At 42.8% G+C, this 27985-nt stretch overlaps 1 long non-coding RNA gene across 3 annotated transcripts in view; it reads right to left on the minus strand.

The window, feature by feature from the left end:
• Nucleotides 1–5179: 5179 nt before the first annotated feature.
• Nucleotides 5180–27985, minus strand: part of LOC309872054 — a 280378-nt gene continuing 257572 nt past the window's right edge. For all 3 annotated transcript variants that reach the window (XR_014315641.1, XR_014315642.1, XR_014315643.1), the window contains exon 3: nt 5180–5862. This is a non-coding gene — a long non-coding RNA (uncharacterized lncRNA). The remainder of the gene's footprint in view (nt 5863–27985) is intronic.

Raw genomic sequence — 27985 nt, forward strand, 5'->3', positions numbered from 1 at the left:
GCAGAGCTGGAGCAAAGAGGCTTCTGGTCAGTTCATAGCTGACCCAGGAATCCCCAGTACCTTGGTAAGTGAGCTATGATCATCCTGACCACACCAAGAGGCAGCGGGCACCATGGCTCATTCTGTTAAATGGCTGGATCCTTGAGACTACCCACTTTCCTCACGGAGGTCCAGAAAGGTGAGAGATTTGCCAGATTTACACAAGACAAAGAGTAGATGTGTTATTTGGGGGAGAAAGGCAGGCAGGAAGTGGCAGGCATCATTTTCTTCTGATTTTAAACATTATACAGTTTCATCATAAAGTCTGGAAATCATAAAAAGGAAGAATTTAGTTATTAAGAGGTAGATTATTCAGATTATTAAGAGAGACATTAAGGAAATGTAGACATTATTGAAGAGATACATGATTCATTAAAAGATTTAAAAGGATATTTAGAGACTTTCTTTTTGAATTTTTCCCCATGTATCAGTTTATATGTCCTCCTGTTCTTATGCTTAATTGAATTTATGTTTTCTATTTGTTTTGCTTAATTAGATCTGCTAGTGTTTTATATAGTTTATCATTTTCTTTCAAGAGACAACTCTCGATATTTATGCATTTCACATTTCTTTTTTCTAATGCACTAATGTCTGCTTTTGTCTTAAGTATACTCCTCCACTTCCTTTTCATAAACTTGATATTGTTCTCTCACTAATCATTTGGGTTAAATGTTTTATTAATTATCATTATGGGTTTAATAATAAAAATTTTTAGGATTATAAATCTGATGTAGAGTAGAACATGCATGCTTCTCAACTCTTCATACATTAACACCTTCAATGCTATTATTTTTTAAATTTGGCAACGGATTTTCTTAAATCCCTCTTTGATCCAGGAGTTATTCAAAGAGCTGTTTCCATATTTTTAATTTTCTAAGTGATTAAGACTTATGTTTACCCTTTCACGATTACTATTTTAATTCCTCCATTTCTGAATTATTTCTGTTCCTCTCTCAGTTGACAAGGAGGATATGCTTTTAGATTACTCTTTCAAAAATAATTTCTGAGTGATTTACTTACTAGATATTTTTAATTTCTGCTATCGCTTCTATCTTTCTGTGTGTTGATTTTCTATGGTTGAATGAGAAGTTACCACAAGATTGGTGGCTAAAACAAGAAAGTTTGTAAGTGAAGGAAAAGGTGGCTATGGGAGGGGGCAGGAGGGAGGGAAGAGAGTAGAAGGAAGAAAGGAAACTAACAGAGCAAAGCATATCTGTGTGGCGCCCAGGACGCCCTAATAAATGGCTATGAAGGAAAGGTCAATGGTTGGAAAACAAGGAGGTTTACTAGAGGTTCTAGTCTATGTCAAGAGTAGGGAGGAAAAAAAAAAAAAAAAGAGAGAACTTACACCATTCAGAAAAAAAAAATGACAATTTTTTTTTTCAGAGGCGAAATGATTATGTAATGACAATTTTTGTTTATGAAATGAAATTTCATATTTCATTTATGTTATTTTTGTTATATATTAAAACATATATTTATGTTATTCATAAATTTCATAACACATATTTATGTTATATATATTAAAACATATATTTATGTTATTCATTTATGTTATGAAATGAAATTTTTTGTTTCAGAGGTGAAATGATTATGTACAAAGAAAATACAGGAAAGTTGCAGATAAAATATGGCACAAATAAGCAAGCTTAATGAGGTATTGGATAGAAAGTGAAAACCAAATTATTTCACCTCTATGAATCAACAATCAGGAAGTAAGAAAATACATTTTATTTTTTTAATTTTTTAAAAGATTTTATTTATTTATTGGACAGAGAGAGCAAGAGAGCACAACCAGGGGGAGCAGCAGAAGGAGAGGGAGAAGCAGGGAGCCCAATGCGGGGCTCCATTCAGGACCCGAGATCATGACCTGAACTGAAGACCGATGTTTAACCATCTGAGCCACCCAGGCGCCCCAAGAATAAACATTTTAAGGAACAGATACAAATCACAATAAAATAGCAAATTAAACACTCAGTTTAAAAAAGTAACAGAATATGTATGAAAGAATTATAAAACTAAAATGGCACTTAAAAATCAAGATACATTAGAGAAAATTCAAATATTAAATACTATTAAATAAACATAAAGACATAGTAAAGAAGTTCTAATAGGGAGAAAATGCCATGTTATGGATTGAAAGACTCTATCTTTTGAAGATGGTAATTCCCACAAAGGTCAGAAAATCCAGTGCAGTCCTGATGAAATCTGAATAGGACTTTTGGGAGAAACCTTCAGAGGTGACTCTAAAGCATGTATGACAAAGCACCGGGCCAGGAGAGGCCAGGGTATATCTGAAGTACTAAGGACTCATGCTAGCGGCTCTCACAATTTATCACAAACCAGGGTGACACTGGCACAAGGACACAGAGAAGCACCCCCAGAAGTGACCTACACACACAGACACACGATGCAGGTGAAACTACACAGCAGAAGGAAAAGAAAGGCCATTTCAATGAACAGTGGTGAGGCCATTTATAAACACATATGAGACATATTTTATCTCACATACTATATTAAATCAATAGATTCAACAGTATAGAGCAAAAGAAGCCTCTAGAAGGTAACATAAGATACAACCCTCCCGTTGTTAGGGTGGTGAATGCTCTCTGAGCTGGAACGCGGAAGGCACTAACCTCAGAGGAAAAGGACAACAGATTGCTCCACATTTAAATTAAAATTTTATGTTAACCAAAAGAAACTATAAAATATAAAAACAAAAAGAAAGCCACAAACTGAGAGAAAATATTTGCTCAGTGTATCTAACTAGGAAAGGACTCACATCCACTGTGTGGACATCAGTGGGAACGGAGGAGACAACAAAGAGACGGTGAAGGGAACCATGGGTGTGGCTGGTCCCACCTGCCCTTCTCAGTACTACACTCGTGCCCACTGATGGTGATTTTAAGCCTTCCTTCACGCCTGGTTACATGTCTCGCATGCTCTGGAACCTTCTGTTTTAGACCGTTCTGGACAACCTGTCTTCTTCACACGTTGGGCCCAAAGAAAGCCTCACCCACTCCCACCAGCTTTCTCCTTCTCTTCTCCTGTCCATCTCTTCAGGTTGTTCTGTGGTACAATTTTCCCAGCACTGGTTGCTGATAAGCAAAATTCCAGCCTGAGAGTTTCCAGTGAAATCCTTTTCTCTCTTGAAATGCCACTGTCTTGCTAGAACATTTTAAGTCTAGTATGAAATCTGAAGCTGAGCAAAGGCTCCAGGTTCTAGGTGGTCTTTGCTAAATGGGGCAACAAGCCAAGACTTTTGGCTTAGTTCTCATGACGAAATGACTAAAGAAAAATATATGAAGTGATATTTCAAATTAACATAGTGCTACATGTATCTCCTGGAACATAGTTGACAAAATGCTTTAGCTTGCTTTACTTGCAAGCTGAAGAATGGCAGAGCTCCCGTCATTTCCTTAACTCCTGTCATCTACAAAGTCCATGGAAAAATGCAGAACAAGCTCTAGAGGTTAGCAGAACTGGTTTTAATCTTGGCTTGGCATTTGCTTGATGGATGGCAAGTTACTGGAACTTTCTATATCTCAGTTACTTCATCTCTGAAATGGTGAGCATGAAACCCACCTTAGTAGGACTGATGACTTGGAATGAGCATGGATGCCTCCCATGGTCAGCCCCCAGCAGGTCCTGGGATGCCCACTGCTCTACAAAACATCATCAAGCCATGTAGATCTGTTGAAGATTTCAAAGGCAGATTTTTTTTTTAAGTTTAATATCACATGCAGGAAAAACTCCATATAACCACCACATAATGCATCCAAAATTGATTTCCAGTGGACAGCAGCTTCACCCCCAAAGCCCCCTCCCATCCTCACCCCAGCACCTTGTTGACAGCATAGCCTACAGATGGTCAGGAAAGAGATTCAAAATCTGGAAATAAACCAAGAAGTGAGCATCATGACCTCTCAAATGTCATATGGGGACAGAGTCTGCCCAAAAATTATTTGGAAAAATGAACTGTTTAACTGTTTCTTCTCAATGAAAGGCCTCAGTTATTGTGAAGTTGCTAACTAACTTATAAATGTTTGTCCATTAGAGATGCTAAGAATTCTATCTGCTGAAACATATGACCCCAAAGGCCTGTGACTCTGCTGGACACCAACTTGTGTTGTGCTCTAGCCATGCCTGGCTCCACATTTAGCTTCTGAAATGCTCTTACTGGCTTGCTCATTAATTAATGGGTAAATAAGCCTTTGACCTGTGATTATTTCATATTTCCTGGACAACAGTGACTTGAACTTTTATCCTTTACTTAACATAAATTTGAAAAGACAAAACCATTGATAACAAACACCTGAAAGGTAGCGTTTTCACCTCCCTTCCTAAAAAGCAGATTCCTAACCCCTGCTTATTTATTTTTTTTTAAATAGCCCTTGTCAATCCCAGCTCTCTTCTGGGGGCCTTTTGGGTTTCCATAGCTAAGGGGAAAACAGGGGTCCTCCTCATCACGATCTATGCTCTCTGCCATGCTTGCGTGTCCTGTAGCATTATTAAAGGGTCTTCCCTTTCTAAACTCCCTTGTTGCCCGCACTCATATCCTGCTTATGACCTTTCCTCTCTATGCTGGGATGTACTTCCACTCCCCTCTCTCATTTTCATAACCTCCCTCTTGATTTTTGATATTAGCTGGTGGCACTGGTAGCTCAGAGAGTAGCTCATTTCAAAGCCAGTTAGCTACAAACGGGCTCTATAAAGAGCTTCTCTGGATAACCCAAGTCCTGGACCTCCAACTGACACAGACCCAACTCCAAGGAACAATGAGAAGCACCAGGGATCTAGGACATTGTACCACTGTAGCAATAGTTCTGGCCAAAAGGACCCACATCCAAGGAACAACTGAGTATCCATGGGAATTGCCCCTAACCTACAGTGTGTTTGTGTGTGTGTGTGTGTGTGTGTGTGTGTATGAACTAAGTAACCTTGAGCTAGGGTAGGGGTAAAATGAGTTTTGTGTGTGTGGCTCAGTCTATTTCTTCAAGCATTCTGAATGATAATTAGCTTTGATTTTTACATCTATTCATAATGATAGCAGAGGGCAACATACAACAGAAAGGGGGTTGCAAGCTTTCCACTTAGCAATTAATTCTATTATTAAATGCTAAGAAAAAAATAAGTGCCTGCCAGCTGTAGCTTTATTATGTTTTCCCAGAAATAATAGTAGAAGGCTCAGAGAGTATATTATTTATTTTTCCTTTCTCCCACCCTTGTAGGAGAAGAAAATCCCCATGGGTGGTTGCTCCTTCCGTGTGACAATAAAATTATTCTGCTGTGAGAAGGTGGCTTGGGCAGAGCATAAAGAAGGAGACTGGTATCCAATGGAAAGCTTTTTTGTTTTATTTTTATTTATTTTTATTTATTTTTTTAATGGAGCCCCTGCTCTGGTCCAGAAGCTATGCTGAGCAAAAAGGGAATTCAAAATGATGGCATCCTTAGAGCTTCTCTGCAGAAGGTCACGGCCGTCTACACACCTGGGCTACTCCAAATTAAGAAATGCCAGAGCGGTGGCACTAATCCTCCAAGCACAGAAGAGAGCTACTTGGTCCTAACATCTGCATTTGGGTGGAGACGTCAGGCATCAGTCAAAAATAGCTCCTGAGGGTTTCTGCTGGCATCCCACCTGGAAAGTAGTGGGTTCTCAATACATGAATGACGTCTGAGTCTGTCCTAGGTTCTTGGTGCAATCCTCAGCACAGGAAGGCTTGGATGAGGCTCTGCTCTGCTTCACCCATCACCCTGCTGATCCACTACACAGGCAAGCAACGGGCAGTGTCCTTCACCAGCTGGGAGGGCCACAGGAGGATTCTGCAAAGGAGAACCAAGTTCAAACTCGGAATCATTAAAACATTTAGGCCTAACTCCAAAGGGGTCAGATGAGCACTGTTCTAATTGCCGGGGACATAAATAAAAACCCAACATGCTGGGTACAATGTGGGGCGTGGCACCATCTGAAGACTGACACTGTGCCTCTACCAGCTGTGTGACCCTAGGCGTGTGCCCAGTATCATGACCCATACGATGGGTGCAAGAACACCTTGTCTGCAGAGAGATTATGAAAATTAAGTAATACAGGGAAGAATGTCTAGCCTATCATAAGCTCTCAACAACAATTTTTGAAATTACGTGCATCTATTGTGGTTTAAAAGTCAGGTTTGGATTGACTGAGACTCAGCTTTTCCGCTGTCATCTTCTTTATCTGTGAGAGAGGTTGTGTGTGTGCGTGCTGTGAGAAAACCATCCTCAGAGGAGAAACTCAGGTGTCCACCCTCTGAATCTCCTCACTGTGAGTAGTTCTTCCTCCACTGGGCCCATTCCTCTGCCAGTGAGGACAGCTTGTACAGAAGCCGAGTGATCTTTCTGTCTGACTCAGTTCAACCCCTGGGGGTGGGTAGCTCTCCATGTCCCTGCATGATACATGGCTGTCACTGTGTGAGCAGGGTTACCATAAACCAGGGCTTGCAAGCTGGCCATCCCTGGGCAAAATCTGTCTAGAGGAATTTCTGGCAAGTGCAGCATTTTTTGGTTCATGGTTCATTCTAAATTAAACTTGCATGCCCTTGGGGGGTGGGGGGGGTCGCTCTTCACTCTGCCAATGGCTCCTCACCCCCAGGGCTGCAGATCGGTGGGATGTCATCTGCTGGCTCCTATAGGCCATCTGACATTGTGACCACTGTGCTCACATCTAGCCTGAGTAGTATAGGAACCCGCCCCTCTGGGTTTGGGAGCAAAGACAATAGTGTCCAAATTAATCTCCCTGTCCCTAGTCTTTCTCCATTTAATGCTTCCTCCCCATAGAAAGTGCTCAAGCCTTCAGAATACATTTACTGATACTACTTCTTACTGAAAGTCCTTCCACAATTCTGCATCACCCACTGTTCCTGCTCCCCTGCCCACCCTCACACTCTGCTCTTCTTCACTTCAGCCACACTAACCAACTTTGTCTTCAAACACGCCCTTCGCACTCAAGCTGCATACTTTTGCAAACAGTCCTTCCTCTGCTCAGCATAGCCTTCTCATACCTTTCCTATTAGCAAACCTCCCTCAAGATACAATCAAAAACACTGCAAAGTATTTCCTGATCCCCAGAGCAAGAAGTCAATGGCTCTGTCTGCTGGGTTCTCAGAAGAGACTCTTTTTCCTACAATGCCTAGTTTTACTTGTCATGCTCTCTGTATTACTGTATGTCCCACAAGAGAAGATGTCTCTGCAGTGCCTGGCAGCAAAGGGGAGCGTGCTCATGGTGCTTGTCGAAGACTCAGCTCATTGATCACCAGCTCTCCATTCTCCCTTTCCTCTCTTCTAGCAGAGCCCAGTTTTGTTCAGAGCAGAAGTTCGGAGCAGAGCTCAGCAACCAATGTGGCCACTAAAGTTCTGGCTAAAGACCTGTAGACATGAAACGTTTGTAAGATAAAAAGGGCAAGTCCACTGAAGAGGAAGCCCTTTGTCCTTTAGTCTGGAGTGTGGTACACTTCCTGGCAACGTGGCACTGAGCCGGCAGCCTCGGGACGAGAGCCACAGCTAGAAGCAGTACCGGAAGAACAGGAGCGGGGTCCCTGACCCCACTCTTGAGCAGTCACACTGGGCTTAGACTCTGCCCTCCAATTTTCTCACTATTTAATGAAACATTCTGCTATCTGCATGAATGGTCAGTACCTTTTGTTGAAGAAATGACTTATTTGATCACTTATGCAAGTGATATGTCTTAAGCATTTGCCATTCTTGGGGCAGTAAATAAGACCAAGTTCCTACACTCATGGAATTTACATGCCAGCTGGGGAGACAAACAATGAACTGACACGTCAGTGAAAGCACGAACAAGTTCGTGAAGTTAAAGTCATGCGGTCACATGTCCACTGTAGGAAAATTAGCAGGATAAGGCAGCAAAGGGTGGATGGCGGGGGAGCGGAGGCACCAGAGAGACGTTCAGAGCTGGAGAATGGGCTCTGTCTTCGGAAACAGCAAGGACAAGTGGCTTGAGGCAGGAGTTTGTTCCGGAGGCAACAAGAAGGCCAGTGAGTGTGGGGAGCAAACACGAGACCAAGGGTAGGAAGAAAGGCAAGGACCAGGTGGTGCAGGCTGTGTGGTTGGAGGCATCATTGGGGAGTACATTCTCCCCATGTGTAGTTAGAAGGTGGGAGGGTTTGATCGCTGGCTCAGTTCACATTTTCCAGCAAGTATTCTGCTGGCTGGGGGAGCCAGGACTGAAAGCAGGAGATGGGAATGGAGGCTGTGCCGCTCACCTGGACAGGAGAGGTCAGTGGTGGGTGGAAAGTGGCCCATCAGGTAGAGCCTGTGAATGGTTACAAATCTGCGGTTCAAGAAAAAGAGAGACATCAGAAGGCTCACTTCTTGAATGCTGGTGACATTTTCTAAAATAAGAGGGAAGTGAAGAGATCAAAAATTATTTTGGACGTGCTCTATCTAAAAAGTCAGTTAGGTATTCAAATAGGCGTTTCAGGTAGGAAATTAGAAGCCAGGGAGCATTTGGGGTCTGGGGACAGAGACTGTGGAATTATCAGCCTATAAAGACATAGGACTGGATGAAGTCGCCTGGGAAGGTAGTATAATTAAATAAGAGAAGGAGGAAGAGATGAGTCCTTCAGATACGTAGGCCGGGAGCAGTGGCTGATAAAGGAAACCAGAAAGAAAATGTCCATGGGATAAAAGGAATACAAGTGGTGGGCCGTCCCCTGGAAGACAAAGGCAGAACATGCTCCAGGAGCAAAGGACCAGATCCTGTCAGGCCGAACAGACGAGGGCTGAGGACTGATCCCGATTCCTCAACAAGAGTACTCGCGGCAGAGAGATGGCGACCAGTGCGTGACACGAGCTGCTTCAGAAGAACATGAACGAGGTGGTAGCAAAGTGAGTGTAGACAGTGTTCTCAAGAAAATTCCACCATCAAGCTGAGAAGAGAAATTAAGTGATGTCCAGTGGGATAATTGGGATCCAAGTATTTTTCTTGTATGTTAAAAACATTAAAAATGTGTTCTACTGATGGGAATGATCCACTAGGCAAGGGAATAATGACGATGCAGAGGACAGGCATGGCTTCAAGAGCACAGTCTTTGAATCAACACTATAGACTGGTATGGGATTTACAGGAGAGGTCTGTTCATGCATTCTGACTGCAGAGAACGTAGCATGGTCACCAGCAGATGCACGCACGTGACGGCGGATGGCATCACAGATACTCACGGGCTTGCCAGGGAGGGAGGGTGGGTAGCCTGAAGCCTGCTCATGTTTTCCACCTCTCAAAAAATGGGAGGGTCTTATAATTCATCTCAGTGACGCTCACAACCTCACCAAGTTACAAGCCCCCAAATTATAAAACCACATTTTCAAGCAAAGAAGTTTTGAAAAAAGAATCTTCTGACTTAAATCTTTCCAGGGATTTCTAACGCAGACAAATGTTCTATGTTTCCTGAGGTCCCAACTTCATCTCTTCAGACAGGGAATATGAAGATATAGGTGTGAAAGAGAGGCAGGGTGACTAGAATGGAGTTATAAACAAAATAAAACTCAAAGAGAAAAGGAAAGAAAAATATGTTGAGACTTCAGGGCTAAGTGATACTTTTTTTTTATTGCTGTTCTCAGAGGAATATTGTACAATTAGATGTAGTGCCAATACATTTTCCAAACAGGGCCTTGACAAAATTATTGAGTAAAATTTACCAAATTAGCATTTTTATGATTATTTCCAAGAGTGAGAAAAATTGTATGGTTTTGTGGAATAAATTAAAAAGTGTTTATTGGGTTTTAAGGAGATTTGTGTTTCAAAATAGCTTTGAATTCATGGAAGAGTTGGGAAATATAAAGTTTTATGCAAGAAAATTCCTTTCAATTAATCAATAGCAAGAGAGAGCTGAGGGGGAATTTCTCAAACTTTTAATGGATTGTTGCAGAAAAATAATCCAGGTAAGCTCATCCTGATACACTTGAAACACAGGCTGGCTCTAGTGAAAATCTAATCACAATTATCCAAATATGAATTCCAATCCCAACTCTACCACTTCTTAAGTGAGTGATTGTTCATAACTCTGAATTTCCAGTTACTGATCTGTAAAATGAGACGGATATTAACAAAATAGATCTTCATGAAGACTTAAGCAGTCAACTCATGGAAAGCACCTGGCAGACAGTGGTATGTTGCAGGGGTTCAAAAGCTGCTTCTTTCTCTCTGTTTAACTTCTTTCATTTTCTTTTTCTTTGCTTATTTGTTCTTTATCTCTATTATCCCACACCTCAGAGGGCACCAGAAATGTTTATACGAATAGTGTATCCTTTTTTCTTTTCTTTTTAGATTAAAAATATCAACATTACAGTCTGGAAAATATAAAAATACAAGCATATATAAAAATGTATATATAAGCCCAACATCCCAACACACCAACTGTGATGATTTCCCTGTGATGGCCTCCAAATTTGATCATATGCAAGTGATTTCCCAGTGAAAATTAAAGTATGAATTTAATATACTGCTCTTTTCTCTAAACATTACATCATATAATTTTTCTGTATTATTAAGAATACATATATTTAATGAAAATCTAAGGTTTCATTTAAGTCACTGTATTTTTGTTTCCTTAACAATCAATGTTTACTGAGTAATTAGACTTTTTAGTTTCGGGGTTTTTTTGTTTGTTTTCTGAGGTTTTGTTTGATTTTTTATATTTTTTATCTTTTTTTTTATTTTATTTTATTTCTCTTCAGTGTTCCAAGATTCATTGTTTATGCACCACACCCAGTGCTCCATGCACTACTCGCCCTCCATAATACCCACCATCAGGCTCACCCGACCCCTTTTACTCCCCTCCCCTCCAAAACCCTCAGTTTGTTTCTCAGATTCCACAGCCTCTCATGGTTTGTCTCCCCCTCCGATTTCCCCCAACTCCCTTCTCCTCTCCATCTCCCCATGTCCTGCGTGTAATTCCTTATGCTCCACAAATAAGTGAAACCAGATGATAACTGACTTTCTCTGCTTGTTTATTTTAAATTTGTGGTGAACATCATCAAGAATACAGACTTTTTTTGCACATTTCACATTATTCCCTTGAGCTATATTAAGAAGAATAGGACTAAAAGCTATTCACAGGATATAACTATTTTTATTTTTTAATAAAAAATTGTTATTGAAGCATAATTAGCATACAGTGTTATATTAATCTCAGTTGTACACTACAGTGACCCGACACTTCCGTATGTCACACCGTGCTCATCTGCATCAGCATTTTCTCTATTTCCTATATCTTACCCCTCCTCCCCTCTAGCAACCAAGTTTCTGTTCTCTTAGAGTCTTGGGGGTTTTTGTATCTTTTTTTTCTTTGTTTGTTCATTTGTTCTGTTTCTTAAATTCCACACATGAGTAAAGTCATATAATATTGTCTTTCTCTGACTTTCTTCACTTAGCGTTATGCATTCTAGATCCACCCATGCTGTAAATGGCAAGATTTCATTCCTTTTTATGGCTGAGTAATATTCCATTATATACTTACAACATCTTCTTTATCCATTTGTCTATTGGTAGACACTTAAGTTGCTTCTATACCTTGGCTTTTGTAAATAATGCTACAACAAACATAGGAGGGTGTATGTGTATGTGTGTGTGCACGTGTGCGTGTGTTTTGTTTATTTTCAAACCGGTGTTTCTGTTTTCTTTGAATAAATACCCAGTAGAGTTCCTGGATTGTAGGGTAGTTCTATTTTTAACTTTTTGAGGAACTTCCATACTGCTTTCCACAGTGGCTGCACCAGTTTGCATTCCTACCAACAGGGGACAAGGGTTCTATTTTCTCCACATCCTCACCAACACTTGTTGTTTCTTATCTTTCTTTTAGCCATTCTGACAGGTGTAAAGTGATGTCTCATTGTGGTTTTGATTTGCATTTCCCTATTGATTAGTGATGAGCATCCTTTTATTATCTGTTGGCCATCTGTGTGTATTCTTTGGAAACATATCTATCGAGGTCCTCTGCTGATTTTTAATCAGATTATTTGGGGGCTTTGGGGTATCACAAAGAATGCTTTCATCAGTCTTTCACTAATAATTGATTTAATTTTTGTATCCCTCCCATACAGCCAAAGACATACACAGACACAAAAACACAGATGCACACATGATATTTTCATTTGTTTGTAGAAAATACTTTTTTGTGTGTTTTCATTAAAGTAGCTTAAATTCTTCACAAATCGACTTTTCCAGCGAGATAGACGGATGGGGTTCTCGGGTAGCCAGGATTACCTGTGATCTGCTGTGTAAATCCCCATCAGTGCCACAGGAAGAGCAGGAAGAGATAATAATTTTGATAACAGGAAAAAACTTTTTTTTTTCTTTTTTTCTTTTTTTCTGTTTGACTGTATGACTTCAACTTTTGGAGGCATTCATTCTACCTTTGCTGATAATTTACTGGCATTTTAATTGTTGCACTGAAATTCTGAAAAATCACTCTGCAGTTACTCCAACCGGGTAATCAAGAGAAAGACTCTATTTTTAATGACTGCTGACAGTGTTCCAGTCTTGCCCTCTCTGTGCTCTCTGCTCTCCAGCTGGGCAACCTGAAGGGAGCCTGTGGTTGGGCCCGGTGTCCTGTGGCTGATGGACGTTGCAGATAATACACACACCTGCCCCGGAGGGTGTCTCTCACCTGGCTCCAACCCCTGTCTGAAGTAATAATCCAGACCCCGTGTCCCGCTCCCTCCCTCCCGTTTCACTCTTGACCTTCTCTTCCAGGAAACCTTTTTCTGTTACTACGTGAGGAGTAAACGTAATTTCATATCCATTAGCACCTTTGTGTCCCAGGAGGGGGCTGTCCGGTAAACTGCAGGCTCTGGTAGGTACTAACATGTGCTGCCAATAAAAAATCTGGTACCCACGTTTCTAGATATTAAATTCATCAATTAACCAAATACCCGTTCATTCTGCCCAGCACAAGGGTTCCACATGCGTGTGCTGTTTCCTTTGTCCTCAGTACCCCACCACCTGCGCCCTGTCTTCCCCTGACTCTTCTTCCAGTTGGCCTCCACCTCTCTCTTTAAGGAAAACTTACACGGCTCCTCTACTCCAGGCTGGATGCCCCCGGCACAAATTCTTACAGATCTCTTTGTACAGTAGCTACATACGTATCAGTAAAACCTTCGGTCATTTTCCTTCCTCCATTTGATTGGCAGCTCTTGAGAGTAGGTCGTAGCTCTGGCCAGGCCCTCCATCATTCACCTAGCCTCTAACATGGTAGTCAGCACATGGACAAAAAAACAAATACTTTTTGCATCAGGCATTACAATATATCGATGCCTCTGATAGATGTAGCCCCCATCTCCAGTATGCATATGTGTGTGTATATGTGTGTGTATGTGTATATGCACAGAAGTGTGTAAACACACACACACACACACACACACACACAGAAATAAATCTCAGTGAAATCATACATGTTCCTCAGATGAACCTCAGGTTGGCCCCAGGAGCTTAGGTGAGAGAAGCAGCAGGGAACCGTTGCTGAAATATGTGTCAGAGGCAGATCTTTGATGTGGCTCCTTGTTTAGCCATTTACAAGCTGTGTGATTGGGAGCAAGTTGCTTAACCTTGGTGAGAACCAGTTTCTCATCTACATAAGAGAGATCATAAAACTACATTACTGTGCTGTTGTGGGACCTAAAATCATATGTGTAAAACATTCTCCAATAAAACCTACAAAGCACACATTTAATAAATTGTGTTTTTTTTTTTTAACCAAAGTGTCCCTTCCCTGGTTAATTTGGAATGCAACCCTGAGCCATAAGTCAAGAGCAGACATTGACAACGTAGCTCTAAGGTTTTGAGTCAAATCAAGATTCACCTTCTCTAACTTAGCCTTCTCTAACTTAACCTTTCATAATTCTTTTTAACTTACATATAGAAACTTCTTAAAACCCTGTTTCCTTTAAAGGACATAAAAACTTCATCTCTTTAATAATGGTATTTGATATCTAAATCCAGTCAAATGTCCGAACCACATGCACTTGGGAAGTTCAGGAGAGTTGGCAGGAGTGATCTACACATTCCTGCCTCCTGTGCTCTCCAATCACTGCTCTAAACCGACAATGCAAAAACAACACAAAACAAAACCACAAAAGACAAAACCAAAAAAAAAAAAAAAAAAGAAGAAGAAGAAGAACTTTATTTGCAATGCTTTTCAGCAATAATTTCTCCAGATACAAATGAGCAGCAAGAAGAAGAGACAGCTCTGATGGAATTCTAACTGGGATGCCCTAGTGCCAATGCATGTGTCTCTCACATGCAATCTCCCCACACTCAGGGGCGCACTCCTCGATCCTTACAATCCCTGCGCTAAAGCCCAGGGCCCCTTCCCTTGCTCCATATTCCTGTCACCAGCCATCTGTCAGAGTCTGGCAGTCCTGGAAATCATTTCTGCTTTCCTGAAGGCATCGCGGGGCTGTGCCATTTTCCTGCACTGGTTCACTGGGTCTGTGAACTGAGCCCCACCGCCTGGAGACTGCGAGCGAGGAGAGTGTGTGGTTTTGCCCTGGATCTATTCAGCTAAGCTGGAGCTTCTGTCCCAGAGTAGCCTTCTCTGCATATTCAAGTCATACCACAAAATGAATCTGCAAATGACTTGGGATCCATAAGGGAGCAGCAGCCCTGGTTCTGCTTCAGGGGCTGGTATGGGGCCAGCTTCTGTGATAGCTGCTGCCCACTGTCGCTCATCTGTGGATTCACCTGTGGGACTAGGGAAGCAACCAGGCTGCAGCTTCTCCAGTTCCTGCCAAATCTTGCCCTTCAGTTTCCCTGAGTCCTGGGCCAGGCACATGCATGGCGTCATGGTGAAGGGCACCAGCAGATCTGTACCCCACCCCTGAGACTGGAGGTGGTGAGGGACAGACGTGGGTCCAATCTGCCTTTGCTCTCTCCCATTTCACATCTACCTCTCCTTCTCAACTGCCGGCTCCGCTGGCTTCAAACCCAACACCAGACACAGAAACAACTCTCTTACGGAGACTTCTTCACCAGCAACAACTGCAGGAGCTCAATATCATACAAGTCCTGTAACTAGGCGTATATGAGATACAAGAAATCCTTTATCTGCATCACTGGTAATTATTCTGCTTCTCTGGTCAAACTGCAAATAATCAAGAAATGCTCATGTGTCTGGGGAATCCCACTATACGTGAGATGTGGACAGCTTGAGAATGGTAGTCAAGAGAAAGATGTGGCGCATTCCCACAGAGGCATAATTAGCCACTTGGACTCTGATCACACAGCCCTTTGCTAGGACCTCACAAATCATCCGTGAAGAGACACAGGTTGTTCTGGGAATGCATTTATGGTGGAATCGGTCAAGAGGCAATTTAAGGTGTGCAGGTCAGCAGGGGGACCAGAGGCCTGAGTATCTGAAGTTGACATGGAAGGAGAGAGAAAGGTGGCCATTTGGAAGGAAAATCCATGACTGACAAACGTTGCAGGGACGGTCCTGGACATAACTGGGTTTTGAAATTGGGAATATATGGTCAGGATGGTCTATATCCTTGTAAAACAAATAGATCCCAAGGATAGTGTGAGTTACATTTAGTTCTCAGCATCTTATGACCAATGTGTCTCGAGGTTGCCCGTCTCGTCTTGCCAGTATCTTCACCTGGCTCCTCTTCCTGCCTCTGTGGTTCTGCTGTTATCTGGCCCCTCACGGTCTCTCACCTGAGCTACTGCAAGACCATCTCAACCAGTCTCCTCACCCAACCCACCGGCCTCGTCTCCCCCACTCCTACTATTCCTCAGACAGTACCCTACAGATATTCTTTCAATGCAGTCCTAGTCATGTTAGTCTAGTTCAGCAGTCTTGGACATTCCCTCTTATCTATTTAGTATGCCTTAATTCTTAGGATGCCATAATCTGTCCCAACTTATATTTCCAGCCTTAGAATAAGCACACCCCTTAGCAAGACCTCTATAGTAAAAGTGAACTCAATGTGAACTTTGCCTACATCATCTTAATATCAATATTACTCCAGGACCAGAACTTACTTGTTCTTAAAGGGTAAATACAGATGACTTCTCGATGAAAACTTCCTCAATGCACAAAGCCAGAAGCAACTCCTCTGAGAACCCATGGTATTTTGTCACTTTTAAATTATACTATAGTTATTTATATATTGAATTTTTTAAACTATGAGCTCCTTAAAACCTGGGCTTTATAGCCCTCAGCTCAGTCCTGGCATATCATTAGTATTTTACAGCCAGCTGCTAGCTGATGGAATGAAACTACGCAGTATCATCTCTCTAGCTGGTTGTGGCCTGGGTGCTTAGTGCACCTGCTATCTTAGGGAGAACCAAACTGCTGTAGCCATGTTTCACTTGGAGACTTTTAAAAGTGATATCTGTGTCTTCCCTGACAACAGAACCCAACATCATCTGTATAAAATCCAATATCCTCTAAGTAATAGAACCTAAAAGACCTTAAGCTTTAATCATTTTGAGGTCCATAGACTAGTTACCTTTACTGAGTAAAAGGAGACTAAGTTAAACACAAATTCTTATTCTTTGGGCCAATTATTTATTGCAGAATATAAACTAGAGAGTTTTTAACAGACAAATGGCAAGGGCAGGTATGTGTCAACTATTGTGGTTACCCTTAAGTGGCATGACTTCTTGAAACTCTCTGACTTACTCTTCCCCATTCTTGAGCTCTACTTAGTTTCCACCTTCTTCAAGAATCCCTCCCTAATGAACTCAGGCACAGATCATTGAGGCTCCCCTTTAAAGGTCAAAGCGCTTGATCTACAGCTATCATTTTGTACTTGGTACCACTTTGTAGCAAATTCCAATGTACCTGTTAGTCATTCCACTAATTACAGAGAGATGATCATCTGCCAAGGACTTCCAGGCTAGTGGAGGAAACAAATGAGTATAATATTTACAAAGCACGGTGCCAAATATTATGCAAGGATATGCACAGAGAAATGAGGGGCTGGAGAAATAGGTGCCTAATCCAGACTTGAAGGGAGAGAAGATCACAAATGTGTTTGATTTATCAAAGTTACTAGAATTATTGAATAAATGCCTTAGTGTCAGAATAATAATCATGAAAGAGACACTACTTTTTGACACTTTCAAGTTTCCATCATGAGTACATTTTAGTTCCTTTTAGGTACAAGTTAATTATTGATATAGTCTCTGTTCTTCCAGTATTCAATACAGTGCATGGCAAAGAATATTTCATTGGATTTGTTAAAGGAAAAACTGACATTTAAGATAACCCACTATATGGGGGAACTTGGAAGGGAGACGAGCCATGAGAGACTGTGGACTCTGAGAAACAAACTGAGAGTTTCGGAGGGGAGGAGGTGGGGGGCAGGGTTATTAAGGAGGGCACGTATTGCATGGAGCGCTGGGTGTGGTGCATAAACAATGAATCTTGGAACACTGAAAATAAAATAAAATAATTTAAAAAGAAATTTAAAAATAAATAAATAATTAATGAATTAAAAAATTTAAAAGCCACTATGAAGATATTATGTGTCTGTGTGTGTACACACACATATATAGGTATTTGTGTGTATGTATGTGTGTGTGTGTGTGTGTGTGTGTGTGTAATTTCCCCAGTAAAATTCAAATAAAGTGACAATTCAGGTTATCCTCAGAAACACAGCTGGCTAGAGAAGAAAATCGTGTAGTCTGTCCCACATCTTCTTCCGCTGTACACCTGTCCTTTGTTAATGTACTTCTTTCAGTGCGTCCTCATCCCTTGAGCATCAACCGTCGCTGTACTTTTTGTCTTGCCCCTTCCACGCCTAAACTAATTAAAAAATATATCCTGCTATGTATCTTGTCTCAGGAAAATGGAGATTTTTTTTTAAAAGGAGATATTTTACATGTATTTGACCTCTGAGAAAGGGGCAAAGAGAAACCCAATAGAAAGTTAGGGAAATATCTAGAGGGATCAGCAGACACTGGTTTCCTTGAAGACAGACCTCAAGAGTATAATTACCAAGTATAGCCACTCCTGGAAGGACATTTTTGTGGGATGAATCGTGTCCTCTGAAAAGGTGTGTTCAAGTCCTAATCCCTGACACCTGTGAATGTGCCCTTGCTTGGGAATAAAGTCCTTGAAAACATGATTAGTTAAGACAAAGTTATACTGGGTTCGGGTAGGCCCCAAATCCAACATGGCTGATCTCCTCATAAGAAGAGAAGAGACACAGAAGACAGAGGGAGAACGCCATGTGAAGCTGGAGGCAGAGATGGCAGTGACACCTCTACAAACCAAGGAATGCCAAGATTTTCAGGAGAACACCAGAACCTAGGCAAGGATGGGAAGGGTCCTCCCTTAGAGCCTTCAAAAACAGCATGGCCTTGCCAGCACCTTGACTTGAGACTTCTGGCCTCAAAAGCTGTGAGAAAATTAATTTCTGTAGTGTTAAGCCACCCCAGTCTGTGGTAATTTGTTACAGCAACTCTAGGAAACTAATACAGACATCACTTGTCAAATATAAAATACAGCCTTGGTATGCTCAGACCCCAGTTAACAGAGCAGAGCCCACACCTGGGTGTGTCTGTGGAATACCACAGCCAGTGCCACGAAGGAAAATGCACTGACCACAGAGAACAGTATGGGTCTGTGCTGCCAGGAATCTGACCACTCGAGTCATCTTCGCTTTTGTAAAGAGAAATTAAATTAATTCACTCTTGACTCACTGATTCACAGATATTTTCTAGAACGCATCTTTTATACCAGCACAGATCAAGCACTGAGGATGTATCAGTGAGCAGATGGGAAGATAGATTTCTGCCCTCATGCAGTTTATAGTCAAGTGATAGTTGATGAGAAACGGAGTTTTAGCTCAAATGCTTTGTCCAATTTCTTTCCTGTTCAGTTATTATGTAGATGGCTTAACATATTTTGTGATGATCTATGGAAGATCTATATCTCGCTGTGTAGAGTAGGATAGGTGACTACTGGTTCTGGGGGAGAAAAGGGAAAGAATCTCTAAAAAGTATTGAAGCCATCACATCGCTAAAGAGGGGTGTTTACAAAATGTTCTCTGATTGCTTTCCATTGGTTTTCCCTGCTTTACCCCTAATGCTTAGATATTATTTGATATTCGGCCCAAACACTATCTTTACTTGATTTTTAACTAGGAGAGGAACTAGTACCCTTTTAATTAATTGCATATCTTCTCTCCTCAATGCCTCTGCTGCTTTTTCCTCCACTAGATCACCTCTGAACAGAACTGCTACAGAGGTGAGTAACCTACTACTCTGAGACCACGAAGATAATAATATAGAGCGTCACAAACACATAGGCATTCCATGTGTTCACATGATCTTAATTATAATAATTCTAACTTAGTTTGAGTTGGCAATCTTGAAAAATATGCAATTTGTTCCGCAAGTGCCACCAGCCTCATCTAATAGTCTTCCTGTCACGTGAACTATCAAGACAGAAAGACAGAAAGACAGAAAGAAAGAAAGAAAGAAAGAAAGAAAGAAAGAAAGAAAGAAAGAAAGAACAGAAACAACATCTCCCTTTATGGAACTTCCATGCTCTTCATCTCTTGCACCTGGATTATGAATGCATCCCAGGCAGAGAGCATCTCTTTGGCCTTCTACACCAACCAACCCCTGAACACCAAGAATGGGAAACCAGGGTTCCTGAGGGCTTTGCTGTGCCTGCCAAAGTGCTTGACACTCACCAGTTTCCATAACTCAGCTCCTCTCCCTCACTGATACCAAAAATGAGCCAATTGTGTTTAATTCTTTTATCTTCTAAACAGCTCTCGAATCATTTTCTTAAGTTTTTCAGGACTTTCCAAACCATCTTTACAATGCTACATCCAGAGACCCTTCTAGAAGGCAAATCAGGTCAAGGTTTTGGTTTGCTTGTTTTCTTCACACTTCTGCATGGCCTAGGGTTCTTGGAATGGGCCTCAGCCTCCGATGAACAGGGTCCTCTTTAATCGGACTCCTGGCACTGTGTCTGCTACATCTCAGCCACCTCTGCATTGGCAGCTGTGCGCTCGTGCTTCATTCTCGCTGGGCTGACTGTGGTGGACGTGGCCGGGTGTCCCAGACCTCTAGCACGGACTGAGGCACTCATTCCACCTGGTAATGTCAGCACCTGACAGCTTTCAACAAAACCCCTCAAGAATTATCTCCAGGGCACCTGAGTGGCTCAGTCCTTGGGCATCTGCCTTCAGTTCAGGTCATGTTCCCGGGGTCCTGGGATCGAGCCCTGCGTCGGGCTCCCTGCTCTGTGGGAAGCCTTCTTCTCTATCTCCCACTCCCCCTGCTTGTGTTCCCTCTCTCACTGTGTCTCTCTCTATCGGATAAATAAAATCTTTAAAAAAAAAAAAAAAGAAAGAAAAGAACTGTCTCCAGCTTAAGAGAGTTACTTAGCTTAAAGTAATGGCCTTTGGGGGCAGGGGCGGGGGCAGTGAGCCTGGCTCACTGTGGTCCTTGCCCTAAGCACGGGAATGCCAATGGCGCTGCCCCAGCCTCAGAGCTTTCTGTGGAAACTGGCTCGCGTTACAGCTTCATCACAGGTCACAGGCCCTCTCTGACCAACCCAACTTCCTTATCCCCCTAGAGATGATCCTGGAGGAAATCTGCAAAAAAAAGTTCTCTGTGCACATCACCTGTTCAAAGATCCATTTTGCACTTTTGCATTCTGGGTTTGTAGATCTCATTTACCCGGAATGCCTTTCTCCCACTTAGCCCAGCTTTTCCTCAAGTCTCCTAAACTCGTTGCTCAGCTCATTGGAAGTGATCTCGCATGCTGCCGATACAGAGCTGCAGGAGGTCGTTTCATGCCGTCTTCCTTCCATCCCACAAGACCGCAATCTCCTTCAGGACACAGACAAGGCGTTTTCCTCTTCATCTTCCTCATGCTTAGGCTACTGCCTCAAAACAAATCTGTCACGTGACTAAATGCATCCATGATCCTCCAGTGGAAGTGTTCAAGCCTTATGTGGAGGCTTGTTTATGCGGTGGAGGCCACTCAGCTCACGACGACAGAACTGAATCTGCAGCCTCTCCAGGCAAATCACCCACTGACTCACCCATGGGCCCTGAAGGATGCTCACACACTCTAATAACGGGAAATCCTCTCAAATGCAGACTTGGCTTCGGCTGAGTGGAGGCATAAGTTATTAATCTGTCTTGGAGGTCAGAGAGATGGAAAGTATGGTTGCTTTTAATTTGAATTACGGTATGGATTCATGTATTGGTTTTAGTGTTGGCGCCAGGTGCCATGCTAAGTGAGGCACCAACGAAAGCCAACTGAGACCTTGGGAGCATGAACCAAACAAATCGCAAAGCAAGGTAGAGTGACAAGCGCCACAAGAGAAGGACATGCAGAAGTCTACATAATTGACAGATGTCATTTGGCAAACACAGATCCTATCCAGCTCTCCTCTGACAGGACAGGATGCTGATCTTTCCCAGGTAAGTCCTGCCCTGTGCCTTGCCCTTGAAGTTGTCAAGTCTATGTGGGAACTCCTGTAATACAGAGTGAAGAGCCCAGATGAAGAGAAGATGGGATATGGAGACTTCGTTTCAATACAGTGCTGGGGGTGGGGTGCAGAGTCAGACCAGAGAAGGTGGTGGTAAGAAAAGAGTAAACACATCTGACTAAGACCCTCAAAGGTCAGCTAATGAAAGGTGTCCCCCACTGCTGCCATGGCAGCCCCTGTGGAATGCTCTATGTTGGGCAGGCTGACCTTCGGAATTGGCTAGCACCGAATTAGAGGGTGTCTAGTGGTGTCTGTGAAAAGCACGGCCCACAGACCATCTGTACTAGAACAGCCTGGGACATGGGCAAACATGAAGACTCAAGGGCTCACCCCCACAGGACAGCAACATCAAAGTCCTGCGAGGTTAGAGCTCCAAATTACATTTTAAAAGTCTCCTGGTATTTTATCCACATTAAAATTAAGAATCAAGAATCACTGGCATGGACACTTGGGGAATTGGAAAGTAGAGGTAGATTCTTTTATTTTCTTGGGTATGTGGTGTGTGTGTGTATGTGTGTGTGGTGTGTTCTTGTGTGTGTGTGTGTGTATCAACATGAGGAAGGCGGAAGGTGGAAGAGGGAAAAAAGTGGAAGGAGCACACTCAAAGGAGCTCGCAGGCCATTAGACCAGTTATATTACTGATATCAAAGACTAGTCTGGTAGATATCAATAAAACAGACTTCAGACTTCTCTAAGAGTAGTATTTGGTCTCCATAATATAGTAATTATTTCGTTAAGACAATAAAACTTACATGAGTGGGTATACATGGTATACCAATACAACCCCTCTCAAGTACAGAACTAAAAGCATCATTCCCACATAGAATATAATTCCATTTTGTGGCTGGTTGTGCTGTAACATTCCCTTCTTTGAACAGCAGATAAGGAAGAGTATGTTTGTCACTGTATGAGGTGAAATATGGAATGCAAGCTCAAAAACATTCCTTGCCTTCTGAAAGTCTGCATGACCACCTTGGCCTTTTTTCTTTTTCCATTCAAGCCAATACAAAGACCACACAACACTAATATAACTTGATAAAATCTTGCCCACGGACCAGCTTATGTTAGACAGGTCACATAACAGGAATGTGGCTGAGAATCCACCTCCCAACGTCAAGCTAGAGACTTGATGATGAAAGAAGTAATCTCTGGATCCTATCATCTTTTTCCAGTATTGTGTGACCCATCTTCTCACAAGGTTGTGAGGTGTAAAAAGTCCTTGCATGGGTCCCTTTCTGTGGAGATGCATGAGAACCCATAGAGAGAGGGAGCCTTTATTGATGGAGTTAGAACAGGGAGGCTGAGACAGAATTTCTGACTTCCTGGTGAGTTCTCTGCTCTGGGATCATGTCTCTGATGAGCTGCGTTCTCCAAAAGTTCTCTTTCCTGTTAGCTCACTAACGTGGGTAAAGTGCCCCATAGCACGCCCAGCCCAAAGGATGCAGGAGTTTTAGAGGGTGGATATGAGAATATGCTGAGCTTCAGGGCAGAGGCCAGGCTGCATTTCCAAGATGATGCTGAAGGTCTGAGCTGCTTGGGGGTGCTGGGAGACTGAGCAATGCAGATTTCCTTGCTCCCAGGGGCAGAGGGAAGTTGGGCTGGCTCCCGAGCTCAAAGGCTCTGTCTAGCTCATCCCACAGTATAACCACAGCTGGGCTGCTCCATTTATTCTTGAAGGTCTCTCTATCCACGCTAGTACCCAGGTTGCAGAGTTCCTGTCACACAGGATATTCAGTTCTGTCAGTGCCCGGGACCCCTTCCTCCCACCAGTGGAAGTCTTATCTCAGATAGACCTGCAGGTCAGGGCACAGAAGCCCTGAAATGGTAGCATGTCTGCTGTCTGTTGTACAAGAGAGCAGCCTCAGCACATGCAAAGTCAGGCATGGGGCTGGGCCTGCATAATGAATCTCAGAGACTTTCTGTGTTAGACATGGGAAGGCAGATGAGGGCTAATACTGCAAATGGAACAGGTTAAGTGTACAAGGAGATTTAGAAGACAGAAGAATCCCACCTAACTCCCAGTTCAGGGAAGGCTTCCCAGAGGAAAAGGCCAAAACTGGGAGCTGGAGGACAGGCCTGGGGCAGCTCCAGAAATCAGCGCCTCTCCACCCCCAGACGGTGAGCAACCTGAGTGCCAGGGCCAGGCCTGACCCAGCGTGCCCAGACCCAGCTAAGAGGGACTATCTCACAGGTGTCCAGAAAATATCCACTGAATGAATAAAGGAGAAACAGGAAGAGGTCAGGTGACATTACTAGGATGTCTCTGACCCAGAGGGCTCCCCCAACTCAATCACTTGGGGTGAGCGATGGATAACTGAGAGCCATGTATAAGCCAAGGAGAACCGGAGCACATTCTTCCTCCTGGCCTCCAGAAGGAGCCAGCCCTGCCAACATCTTGACCTAGAACTTCTAGCCTCCAGAACCAATAGACAATAAGTTTCCATCATTTAAGCCTCCAAGTTGGTGTACTTTGTCCCAACAGCCTTAATAAACTAACACAGGATGATCAGCTCCATTTTACAGGTAAGTAAACTGAGCCACAAAAAGACTAGGTAACTTGCTGAATCACAGACAATCAATGGCAGAATCCAGATTAAAACTTTGTTAAACCAACTCTAGAGTCCCTTGCACATTACAATCCTTTCATTACTAGGAAGGCTTGGGCAACAGCTAATGATAGCTACGGGGGATTTGAAAGACACCTAAAGAAGAGACCCAACTAGAAAGCCTCGCTGCGAAGGAGAAACTAGGGCAACATGGGTAGTCAACCAGCATTTCAGCAGTGAGGAAGCCGTAGAGTTGCTATACTTTAGAATAAAAGGGACAAAATAAAACCAAGCAACAAAACACCACACAGGCCCAGGTGTGGACGTCCACATCAGGGTTTCCTGGTTCCCTTCTAATGTTTTTGGCCTCTGGTTGCCATTTCCAAGGCCACGGCAGCCTTTGCCACAGAGAGATCTCCTAGGAAGTGATCTGATGCATTTCCTTCTGTTTTTGCAAGATGCCAGGTGGAGCTAAAGCCTCCACAACCATCCAAACAGATGGATGAGGCAGCAGGACGGTGGAAGGAGGTTGGTGAGTGTGCGCATCACACAGAGCTGTGTGTGTAGCTGTGATCAGTGCCGCCATCTTGGTGCTGATGGTAAACCACATGATATACACGAGATGGAACATCACGGTCTCCCATCAAACACCATGTTGGGGTACATTTTCTCTCCTCTCTCCTACTCTTCAATGTCCAATAATTGTGATCAGAAAAAAGAAGGACATGAGCATCAAAGACATTCTTAGAAGATTAAAAAGAGCAAGGGCTCTGTGTTGGAAATGCTGGATTTAAATCTTGACTTTACTGTGCTTACAAGCTGGCAGAGATAGAGTAAACTTCTCATGTTGCTTTCCGTTCTCCCATCCATGACTTCTGGGTAATAAAAGCACCTCTCTCCCAAGTTCGTGGGGAAGGCTAAGTCCTCCAGTGCACTGAGCAGAGTGTAATTTGTCCCCAGTGTACCCTCTTAACTGTTACCAAAGAGGCGGCTTGGACACGGAGATGGATCGAGGAAGGCCAGCGCCTTTTTGGGCACTTGTTCTGAGACAATGCCACACAGGATGCTCTCCAAGGCATTCTCATGTCTCTGCTTTTAAAATGAGAACGCCAGAGACGCCTGGGGGATTCAGTCAGTTAAGCATCTGCCTTCGGCTCAGGTCCTAATCCCAGGGTTCTGGGATCGAGCCCTGCCTCAGGCCCCCTGCTCAGTGGGGAGTCTGCTTCCCTCTCTCTCTGCCTGCTGCTCCCCCTGCTTGTGCTCTCTCTTTCTTTCTATCAAATACATAAATAAAATCTTAAAAATAAACAAATAAATAAGTAAATGAATAAAAACAAACTAAGAAAGCTACAGCTGAATGTCTACAGGAAGAGGAACTCTCGCCTAGAGCCACACAGCTAGGCTGACGGAGCTGCAGGGCACATCCAGACTGAGTGCTCTTGAGTCCCGGGTTGAGACCCACAAAACACAAATGACACGTGTCTCTGGAGCAACAAGAGGCTATGGCCTCCCTTCTCCACAGCCCAACTTCGGGGAGGAAACTCCCTAAAACCTAGGGCATGGTAGCAGGCCACGGGAGAAGGCTTCCCAGCGAAGAAGGCAGAACAGGAAGCCAACAGGGCTCCAAAGAGGTCGCTAGATGTCTGTGACCAGAAGGCTCTGAGCTCACAGCCCTGGTGGCTGCAAGCACACAGCCCCTCACTCTCTTCTGCGGTTCTGTGTTGCACCTGCTCCGAAATTCCAGACTGGCTGCAAGACTCTATCATCGGGTGGGAAAAATAAGGCTGTATCTAATGAGAGGACGAGTCAAACTTTTGCACTCAGTTTGGGTCATCTAGGCATCAGTGAAAACAAAGAGTAGAATTTCCAAGAGTGCAATCCTTCCAGGCTACTCACGTACCTACTCTGCGCTGAGTCATATCTCGGGAGAGCAGTACTGTAAAACCTGAAAACCGCTCTTGCTGAAGCGGGAAGTTCCCGAGACTGCATTCACACTAACCATAAGCAATTAAGGGCAAAGACTGCCTCACCTGGCTTCGTGTCATCAATGCCCTTCACAGTCCTTGGCGCCAAGAGAGGGATCAGCCAATATGTATGAAATGAACGAACCATTTTCTAATCACTTCTGATTCTTTACCCATCAAAAATAGATCATTGGGGTGACAAACAGCAAAAGAATGGGATTTGATGGGCAGTCTTTAGAGCAATTATATTGCTTAACCTGGTTATATTTTTAAAATTATTGTTATTCACAGTAATGATTAGAAATACAAATAAGAGTCAAATTTTGGGGTGCCTGCTATGGAATTTCTTTTTAGAGCTCACCATTACTCCAAAGAAGCAGTTAACAGTTAACGTATGTATCTACCTGCCCTTCCTCCTTCAAATCCCCCACAGGCTAATCCCACACTAACCCCCTGGTACATGTGATGCTAGCACAGACGGGGCTGGCAAGTGAAAACTTCCCTGAGGACTCCCTCCAGATACCAGTTCCAGACCAAACCGCTCCAGAGGTGGGGAAGCAGCTAACAATCATGGCACCAGAGCGGGCTCAGTGGTGTCTCTGTCAAAGTGGTCCTGAATAAGACCAGGGTAATTATGTAATGTTGGTCACTTTTCACCAGTCTTGTTTGCATTAAACCCTGGGATGGTTTAGCTATGACAGTTTCTGGCAGGCAGTGAAATATGTGGCTTTGCAATACCTACTTGGTTAATTAAAATCATTTCATCTCCCTGAAATAGCTTCCCAGGGTCACTACCAGGAGGGGTTAGGCCACTCTAGTTCCATTTGCTCAGCGTCCCTTCTGACTCACAATAGGTCATTTAGGTACTCTGTGCTAGCCATTTTCAGGAATGTTCAAAATCAGAGTGATAAAAACGCACAGAGGAGAAGGTAGCTTAGGAAATGAGCAGTCCTAAGGGGGAAATACATAGCCATCCAAGCCTCCCTCAAAAAAAAAATTGAAAAATCCAGAATACAGCAGCTGTCTCTACACCTTAAAGAACTGGAGAATCAACAACAAACCAAACCAACTCCACACATAAGAAAGGAAATCATCAAGATTAGAGCTGAGATCGATGAGGTAGAAACCAGAGATACAGTAGAACGTATCAATGAAACTAGAAGTTGGTTTTTTGAAAGAATCAATAAGATCGATAAGCCACTGGCCACACTAATCCAAAAGAAAAGAGAGAAAGCCCAAATTCATAAAATTAGGAATGAAAAGGGAGAGATCACAACTAACACCAAGGAAGTAGAAACAATCATCAGAAGTTATTATCAACAGAGATTAGTGGTTTTATAGACATACATTAGTCAAATTATAAAAGAAAAAACACACATGTGAAACTAATGTTAACCCATTTCAGAAGGAGTCAAAGATGGCAGGAACATCATAGCCTTCCTCTGGCTCTGTAGGATAATGAGACATTCGGCTGAGGGAACCATGTAAGGTGCACGAGCACAGAACATCTCAGATTTATCAGAAGGATGACATGTGATCAAACTCCGTTTCTCTGTAGGCCATAGGAATTTGGATTGATGCAAACGATGAAGAATGATTTGTTACTCAAAAATAGAATTTTAATATTAATTAAAAGTCAAATAAATCTATTTGTACCAGTGAGAGAGATTTTAGCCCTCTTTTTAGTTGCTTATCATTTTTGAGTAAATCAAAAAGTCATAGCTACCATTCAAGTATTTTAAAAATTGCATTTAAAAATATTTAATGTATGCTAGTTTTTGTACACCTGTTCAACCCTTGTGAAATCTCAATGTCACCTTCTGTCTCAGGTGTCAGAGCAGCTCTCCCAGATTTTTTGGCCCTTTACCTTTTTCTGAAAATCAGCTGGAAAAAAAAAAATTGGAGGAAATCGGAGGG

Source organism: Mustela nivalis, assembly GCF_964662115.1.
Source record: "Mustela nivalis genome assembly, chromosome: 8".
Classification (NCBI taxonomy): domain Eukaryota; kingdom Metazoa; phylum Chordata; class Mammalia; order Carnivora; family Mustelidae; genus Mustela; species Mustela nivalis.